Source organism: Pinus tabuliformis, chromosome 8, assembly GCF_031772625.1.
Source record: "Pinus tabuliformis cultivar Carrire ecotype Pingquan chromosome 8, CPIR1, whole genome shotgun sequence".
Taxonomy (NCBI): Eukaryota; Viridiplantae; Streptophyta; class Pinopsida; order Pinales; family Pinaceae; genus Pinus; species Pinus tabuliformis.
Window position 1 is genome coordinate 295,875,047 of NC_142294.1, and position 9,819 is coordinate 295,884,865.

Genomic DNA, 9,819 nt, shown 5'->3' on the forward strand with positions numbered 1-9,819 from the left:
CCTTTTCTTGCTCCACTTCCCCATCTATATAAATTAATTTCTTCTCAACACACTTATGACCTTTAGTGTATTTTATATCACAATTGTAAAAAATTCCTTTTGCTACTTTTAATTCCAATTGTTGTGGTTTCGAACTTGTAGGTGGTGAAAGGCTAGGAGCAACAACACATTCATCTTTATAGATATGTGTGGAAAGCTTCCTTGTTGCCATAATTTTTCTTTCAATTTTTCTTGCGAACCTGTATGCCTTCTCCAATGAATCACATTCCCAAAGGCAGACCTCATGTTGAATGTTATCATTTAAATTCCCTATGAAGACTTCAATCCTATGCTTCTCTAAAATATCCTTTACCCTTATATTCAATTTTTGGAAGTCCTCAATGTGCTCTACCATTGAACCCTTTTGTTCGAGACTTATCAATTGGCTAAAGAAGGTGTTCCTCTTTGTATTATCATAATGTTCTATCATTTCCTCCGTGAAAATTGACGAGGTGAAAAGTGGTTTATGAGAACAAAAACCTCTATACCATACAAACTGATTCGGTCCTAAATATAAAGATGAAATACTTACGTTTTGTGCGGATTGCACATCATGTAGATCAAAATATTGCTCCATCTATGGTATCCAAGTTACCGAATCCTTTCCATTAAATTTCCACATATCTATATTTGGAATATCATGGGTCTTAAATCCAACATTAGAGTCTATGAATTCATGATTAACATTTCTTTTGTTCACATCCTAGATTTCCTCTACTACCTTTTCAGAATTAGGAAGCCTTTCTTATAGTGACTTTGTCCCACCTTCCTTCAAACCTTCTATGTGTTTCTTCAAATATTCCATTTTTACATTCAATTTTTCTTCTATACCATTTATCTTACTGATCATATCTTCGATCACATTCTTCAAATCATCCTTCCAATTTTGCTTACTAGGTGTTTCTATTTTCTTGATTCGAGTCATTTGTTTTCTTCCTTTTAGGAGCTCGATCTTGAATCTGTTGTATCTCTGAAATTATTTCTGATCTGGTATGAAATTGCAATCTATGGTATCCCTCTACATCGTCTTTCCATTTCCACCAGTTTGATAAAAAAATGGATTTTCCAAGAAAGCGTTATGTCCAATCTCCAAATATGACCTAATTATATACTATTTTAGTAGAGCAAACTTTTATGAAGTTCCACGTGTCCCTGTTTCAACCTTCGGACCTAAAAACAATAAACAGAAAACTACAGTCCACCCTCTTTCTGTAAATTCTAACGAAATTTCAATATCATGGTCAGAGAGAAAGTTATGATTCTTTTCCCAAGGTCACATGTTTGGTTTGTAATTCGGGAGCCTACAAAAGCCATAACTTCCTTGGATCATATCTACAAAAACATAATGAGACAAGATCTAAAATTTAGACCGAAGGTTTATCAAGATTTCGGCTCAAATGGGTTTTAATTTCAGCGTCGGAAACATCGTAGAAAATATTATTGTGAAATTTCCACGATGACATATTTGGAGAAATGAAACCCTAGAATCCAGAGCTCTCATACGAAATGTTATGAAACCATCTCACAAAAAGATAGAAAAGATAGATCAACGACTTCAAAATTAGCCTCTTCGAGGGGGAAACCTCCTTTATATTACAAAAATGAATAATTATTGGATGATACAAATAACAAGAACTGCTTTCTAGATATAGGACTCTAAGGGGTCCCAATACAATCAGAGCCTACATAACAATAATATTGTAGGGGCACAACAATAACAATTGTGGGCTTCTATGGGGCATAATAATAACAACATGGCGACTATATAGGTACAATAATATAGTAAGGGGGTTGCACTAATAATAATAGGGGGTTACACTAGTAGTATAGGGACATAACACCCAATATGCAACAATGGTGAGCCTTTGAGTCCATGGAGATTTTGTATATCTTCTCCCCAATATCCGTAATCATTTAGATACCCCGGGATTCATGAGAGACACAAAGGATCAAGAAAATATTCTAACAACCATTTCACCTCTAAAGATGTGTTGTATGCAACTATTTCAACTAAAGCGCCCACTTCGGAGCCATCCAAGTATGTCTCAAAAGCTTCTACTGCAACAATTTTGGTACCCTGAGCTTATTCATCTCCACACGCTAAAACTCTAATCAACATCCTTGTACAATCATGATGCACCATATGAAGAATCGGGATGCCAACGCAAGTAGGCCCTTCTTCAATTGATATGGTACTGATATCCAACATTTATCAATAAAAAAAAAAGGTTTTCCAACTAGGATTCATGCTTAATCATCCTTTGCTTTGCATATTCATCATACTCAACATGAAGAGCTCCCACATTATAGACATGGAAGCCATTGTTGAGGGAGGGTATAGATGGAAAGAGAAGCAAAAAATCTGATGGCTTCTTCAATGTCTGAGAAATTCTTGCAGCAAGCTGCAATATGATGATCTTCATTATCCAAAACAAAATAAAATGGCGTGGCTCATTGCATTGGAAGATTTTTGTTGTCTAGTGCAAGTCTCAATGGGAGGAATTGAAGAAGGATTGAATCTATATCATTTTAATTGAATATATATATCATAAATTGCTTCATGGAAGAAATGGGTATCTGTGTGGACAACATCACACAAGAATTATTCTTCATGGAAGATGAGGCCAATTATGCATCCTTTTTCTCGTCTCCTCGATAACCCTGCTAGATTAATGCTGCAACCAACCCTAAGATCTTATTGGTTGGTAGGAATGAGCTGATTTGGTTGACACCGGATGGCTTTCTTCTCATAGGGGAAGGTACACACTCCCCAAGAAGGATAATAATTGATGAAAGTTTCCTATACCTATCTTTATTTCTATATGTTATTTGCAAGTACCTTCATGTATTAGGAGATATCAAACAATGGAGATATTCTTGCAGGTACTTTCTTAGTAAATAACACTTCATTCCTCTTCTTCCTTATGAATTTTTTCTTTTCAAGAGAAATCATTTCAATGAGGCCTAGAATTCTACAACTAAAGGTAATTTGTCTACTAGGATAGGAATGTATTAGGAAATAGAAGAGATTGAAAGTTGGTTACAAAACGACCCAACATTTCCCTAGACAGACTTGGAAAGGGGACAAAACTAGAAAATGCTTTAGTACTTAAGGCCAACCACACCATGGGTAGCAAGGTTTTTGATGGTGCAACTATATTGGGAATTTAAAATAAAACACACAACTAAGGTTGTGAATTTATATTTAAAACAAAGCACACAAAAATAACTTGGAAGCATGCGTACAGAAATTAAAAATAAACAAGCACATACATAGGGGAACTCATAAATTTTACAACTGAGAGAAATTTGTCTCCAAGGATAGTAATGTTTAAGGAAATAGAAAACACTGAAAATTGGCTACAAAAAAACCAAGCACTGCCCTATATAGACTTGGCATAGGTAAAGAACAAGAAAAAGTGTGTTAGTACTTGAGGTTGACCACAACATGGGTAGCAAGGATTTTGATGTTGCAACTATATTGGGAATTGAAAATCAAACACACAACAAGGGTTGTGAATTTATTTTTAAAACAGAGAACAGAGCAATAACTTGGAAGAATGCACAAAAAAAACACATACATAGGGGAACTCATAAATTTCACCACAAGATTTCTATTAACCCTCTGAAACATAAAAACACTTAAATTAAACTATGGATTGGTGTGCATATTTCTAAAGTTCATTTATCGATCTCTAATTGTTTCTTTTTGCAGACTGGAAAGTCAAGCCTTGGATATGCCCTTTATAGAATCATCACTGTTGATTATACATCTACAGAAAATGTTCTCTCCTTGCTTGATTTACCAACAAAGAAAAATGCCTTGGAAAGTTCTAATTTGTTTGTAGTTGACCATTTCATTTAATTTTAACTTCATCTAGTAAATCTAGGCTATTTCATTTTGTTATATACCCAGGGGGGATAATATGGGGTACCAAGGGAGGTACCCAAGGTAATAAGGTAATAATGGGATGGGCCAAAGTAATAGATAAGGTGGTTAATCCATGTCATGTAAGGGACCACAAGTAGTTAATAATAATGTAATGGGCCCATGGTATTAGTTTATGGCATGAGGAAACCATGGTAATGATGCATCGTATTGTATGTATGAGGCTTATATAGAGGCTATAGACTCCACATGGAGAGATATGAAGAGAAGTATTATTGTATGAACAGGCATATGGCTTGTGGAGTGTTCTCCTTCCTTAAGGAGTGAATGTATGGTGTTGCCCTACCATAAGGGTTTTGATAATAAAGACAATCATTTCTATCTATTTTGATCTTGTTCTTTCTTGGTTTTATTTCTGTTATCATAGATCTTTTGGATCAGAGCTACAACAATTGGTATCAGAGCACTTTCTTGGGCACAAAAGTGGAGAAATTGCTTTTAATTTTTTGCAGGGATTTTTGGGTGGCAAATTTGCAGATCAGATCTGTACGTTTTGGTGCCAGATCTGCAGAATGTAATTGCAGATCTGTATTCCTTGTGAAAAAATACCCAAATTCAAAAAAAAAAAAATTGAATAGGAGTCCGGATGAAGAAGATATCGCTGATTTAAAAATGAGTCGGGTCGCAGACAATTTTCAGGGCAGCGATTTTGCGGCGCAGATCTAGACGTCCTGGTACAAGATCTGCAAAATCTAATTGCATACCTGGATTCTTTGGGAAAAAATACCCAACTTCAAAAAAAAAATCAGTCGAATCGGAGTCCGGATGAGGGAGATATCGTTGATTTAAAATCAACTCTTTTTTCAGAAATTTTGGGTGACGGCGGCAAAATAGCAGCGCAGATCTGTAATTCCAGTGTCTGAATTAGGATTTCTATCACATGGGAAAATGCAAAATGGTTGTTCCATTTCCAAAAACAGGCTATAATAGGGATTCTGAGCAATATTGACGGATCTGTGACCATTTCAATTTTTCGCCAATATTTTTGTGATGGCGGGCCTAGATCGCTTTTAACAGGAAGACTCTTTTTTGGGTCGTCTCACTAAGCTCCGACAGACTGGTATAGTGGAGGAATATATTACCGCTTTTGAAGCCTTAGCCTTCCGCACTAAGGGTCTCACAGATACATTCTTCAAGGAATTTTTTATCAGCGGTCTTAAAGAAGCCATCAAAGCTCAAGTTCTACTTCACCACCCTCCCACGTGGAAGGAGGCTTGCCAGGTAGCTCGTCAGGTCACATTGCCTAGCAAAGATTTTATTTTTACAGAAAAGAAGGAAACCATGGAACCTAAAGGGTTATTTCCTACTAGTATATCCTTATTGCAGATTCATGGATTGATTCAGAAAGAGAAGATCATTGTTTCTATCAATCCTAGTTGTAAACATAATTTTATTAGTGTTAATTTGGCAAAAAAATTGCAAGTCCCAGCAAAACAAATTGGACATACACAGGTGGATGATAAGGATGTTCAAATCTATAAGGATTTGAAGCTTTCTATGGATAAGTATGTGTTTCATGGTGATTTTTATGCTTCAGATACGAATAACATGGATGTTGTTTTGGGATACCCTTGGATGGAATTAGTGGGTACTACCAATATTAATGTGCAGAAGAAATTCCTGAAGCTCTGGTATAAAAAGAAGAAAATTACATTACAGGATATTTCCATTAATAAGAAGGTAGAGTCCAAGGAGGCTGAGGCAGAAAATGTTCAAGGGACTGACACATCAGATGATGAGCCTTTGATGATCGACAATCAAACACAAACAGAGGCTGCAAAAGAAAAGGTTACAGGTGATGATACATCCGAGGAGGGCTCAGTGGTTGAAGTCATATTGAAAAAGAAGACACCACAACAGGAACCACAGCAGGGTGAAGTCAAGCAAAAGCCATCGTGGGTTAAAACTTCAACATATCATCACCCACATCACCCCGCAAGACAACCATCATGGAAACCAAGTAGTCACATGATGTATAGAAAGGAGAGACGATCCACCTACTACACATCAACACAGAAGAGCTGCCACGGTCAACTTCCATCTCAAGCGAGCGAGGCACCAGCGACATCGAGGGTTCACCTTTCTCTTGGATGGCTAGATGCACGTGCATGGTATCAGTGGACTACTCTTTTGAGTAGATCTTATTATTTGTGTTCTTCCCATGTTTCGGGGACGAAACATGCTTAGGGGGGTGGAATGTTATATACCTAGGGGGGATAATATGGGGTACCAAGGGAGGTACCCAAGGTGATAAGGTAATAATGGGATGGGCCATAGTAATAAATAAGGTGGTTAAACCATGTCATGTAAGGGACCACAAGTAGTTAATAATAATGTAATGGGCCCATGGTATTAGTTGATGGCATGAGGAAACCATGGTAATGATGCATGGTATTGTATGTATGAGGCCTATATAGAGTCTAGAGACTCCACATGGAGAGATATGAAGAGAAGTATTATTGTATGAATAGGCATATGGCTTGTGGAGTGTTCTCCTTCCTTAAGGAGTGAATGTATGGTGTTGCCCTACCATAAGGGTTTTGATAATAAAGAGAATCATTTCTATCTATTTTGATCTTGTTCTTTCTTGGGTTTATTTCTGTTATCATATATCTTTTGGATCAAAGCTACAACAATTGGTATCAGAGCTACAACACATTTGGTTATATTTTGTGTGAGAGTACAAATCATCTGTGTTGTGGGAAATTCCATTTTGTGACAAAATATGTTCTTCCTTCATTTCTGTATTCTAAAGTGCTTGAAATGCCTGTCCTTTTTGAGGCAGCAATGTGCTTAAAAAGAAAACAACTAGTTATTAAGAGAACCTTCAATTGTGTGCATAAAAGCTATCTAGTTATTAAAAGAGCCTCATTTTGTTTTCTTTGAAGTTGAAGATCATGTGTGGGTTTACTGCATAGCACTCTCCCTACTCTATTTAATAGGCATAAAAGAAAAACTATCAATTGATAGAGTAACACATCTATAAAAATAAAGGAGGGAACTCCTTGATTCCCCTAAGGATTCCCCTCAATGTTGATCCTTTCTTCTATGAGGTAAAAGTGATCAACAAGAGGGTGCATGCATGATTTCAATGTGCATGCACCAATCTTAGTATATTTCTAGTTTTACCACTGCAGTTCCATATTTAGTTTCTCATTTAGAAATATATGGTTTTCGATAATCAGTTTGGTTTTCCAGTTTTAGGATAAATCACATTGGTTGAGAGTCACAAATCCCTAGGAGACTTTGCATTCTTTAATGCAAGCAATGAACTCCTAGTAGGCACTCTAATTGAAGACAATCAATCATGCATACCTGTCTAGGCTAGATTAGGATTAGAGTTGGGGCCTCCTACCTACAACACTTTACAAAGATTAGGACAGAATTTTATAAACCCTAGCAACCTCTTACTCTATAAAAGAATGACAGGGTGTACCACTATATTTGTTAGTGAGATTGAGTTTTCAGTTATAGCATGATAGTTTTCTATTTTTCTAGATTAAATAAAAATAGTGATGCGGATTACAGAGTTCAGTTTTTCCATGTATTTTATGTTATTATATTCTGTAGTATGTGTTTGTAGATTCTATTATTCAAAATTTTTTCTTTTAATAGGTTTCAAGCTTTAAAGTTAGCCAGGGTTATATAATTATTCTTTGAGTGCAGAATCTTCTTACCATGGCCTAAAAATTAACAAGATGAAATCTGCATAGAGCCAAAAAAAGCCAAAGTCATTCTAAATAGGGTAGAGTCTAGGCCACAAGAACCTTAAGCTAAGAGGATTTGTGGGATTATCAAATCATCTAATAAAGTTTGTCACACACTTCTCTGATGATGCAATTCCTTTTGATGCATTAATAAAGGGAGGTAGAGCATTTCAGTAGACCATTTCTCTGGGGAATTTGAACCCTTGAAGAAGAGAATTTGTAATACAAGAGTTCCAGGTCTACCAACCCTCTGGTTACCTTTTGAAATCAAAGAGAAATCATTGCAATATTGTTACAACAAGGGAGACCAATAACCTACTACTCAGAAACTTTAGTTGACGCAGTGACAAATTAATCAATGGATGACAAAGAATTGTATGCTATAGTCCAAGCAGTGAAGCATCAACAACTTTAATTATTGGGACAAGAGACAATTATCCTTTTAGCTCATAAGCCTTTGTGATTCCTTCAAATCCACTCCAAGGTGCAACAAAGACATCATTTCAACTAGATTCCCTTCTTGTAACAATTTACAGTGATCATCACATACAAGAAAGGTGCACACAACCATAGTTGTGGAACTTGATTTCCTTTTTCTCAGTGGTAGTTTAATGAAACTAAATCCTTTCGTTAATAAGTATTAAAATTGAATGAAATATCGAATATATGAATGGAAAGAATTTGGAAGTAGGAGGTGGAGCAGTGGGCTGATGGGACTGAAATATCAACACTAATTCTGACTCCACATACTGCTAATAATATGTCGAAACAACAATAGTTTCATTCGTTTGAGCAGGTAGCTTCCTCCTCTATTGTTGGGAAAACATACCTATCTCATCCTTATAGATATTTTCGAAAACTCTAGCAATGGTAACTCTTTCCCTTCACTGCTCTCATTGTCATAGGAAGAAGAGGACAATCCACTCAACTATGATAATTGTTTAAGGGCCGACTAGGTAGCCATTGCAGCATTCTTCACAACTTGCTTCTTTGTCTTAGCAGTCTCCCCATAGAACCTCAATCCAACAATGTCTACACTACAATTAAAAACAATAAATGGCCAGGCTCTGAACGGGTTGTAGTATACACAGGAAGACTGAATTTTACCTTCCCAGGGGTCTCATTAGGACCAAAGATGGTAGTGCTCCATCCAAAGAGTTTTGCTTCGGAATGAGGACTTGCACTACAACCCTAAGTGACCAAAACCACTTGAAGTTTAACACAAGATAGCCTAAAAACAAAAACTCATCGCAATACAATAAAAGAAACACAAAATTCATAAAAAACAAAAAGGAAAATACCCAATTCACAGAATACCACAAAGACAAAGACGCAATTCAGAGAATACCATAAAAAAAGACCCAGTTCCCAAAACAACATGAAAACAAACACATTGTTTCAAACACAATCGAAAATCTTAAAAATGCATACATATATCCAAAATTAGAAGAAAGATCATCAAAAAGAGGAAATGCGATGACAGTTAACAGAAAAATTGTACCTCTGGAGGCTCGTCCCTAATAGCCTTCAAGTGAGACATCAGTCAAAGTTGTGCATATGACAACGTTCTCAGAGCTAGAACTAGGGCTATGGTTACACCTCTCTGTCAAGTAGTGAAAGACCACCAATTAGGTTAAAACCATCAGGTTGACAGATTATCAAATGTCATTCAGTAGAAACTATATTAATCTATTGGTACACTATTCTCCAATCGTCTAACAATCAATCCAATGGTGTAGACCGATGCAAAGTGACAACTAGCAAAGTTCTTCTTAGAGGGGAACACTTACTACGTAATTGGTAAATCTGTATAATGTAAACTAAAGAGATACAATATTTTCCTACACTTGTGGGGTGGTGACCTCATTCAATTTACATTATGTTCATTTATGTCTTCATTTTGAAATAGTATCCTGAAGATTTTAATTTAACTACCAATAATAATTATTTTTAAGATAGTGACTTTATTTAGTTTACACATTTTTTTTCAAAATTATTATATTGATAATTATTTGGGAATATTATTTTATACCTTTAATTTAATTATCAATAATAATTATTACACAATAAAAATATTTTAATTTCTAAAAAATATTTTAAAATAATTTTCACACTATTATTTAA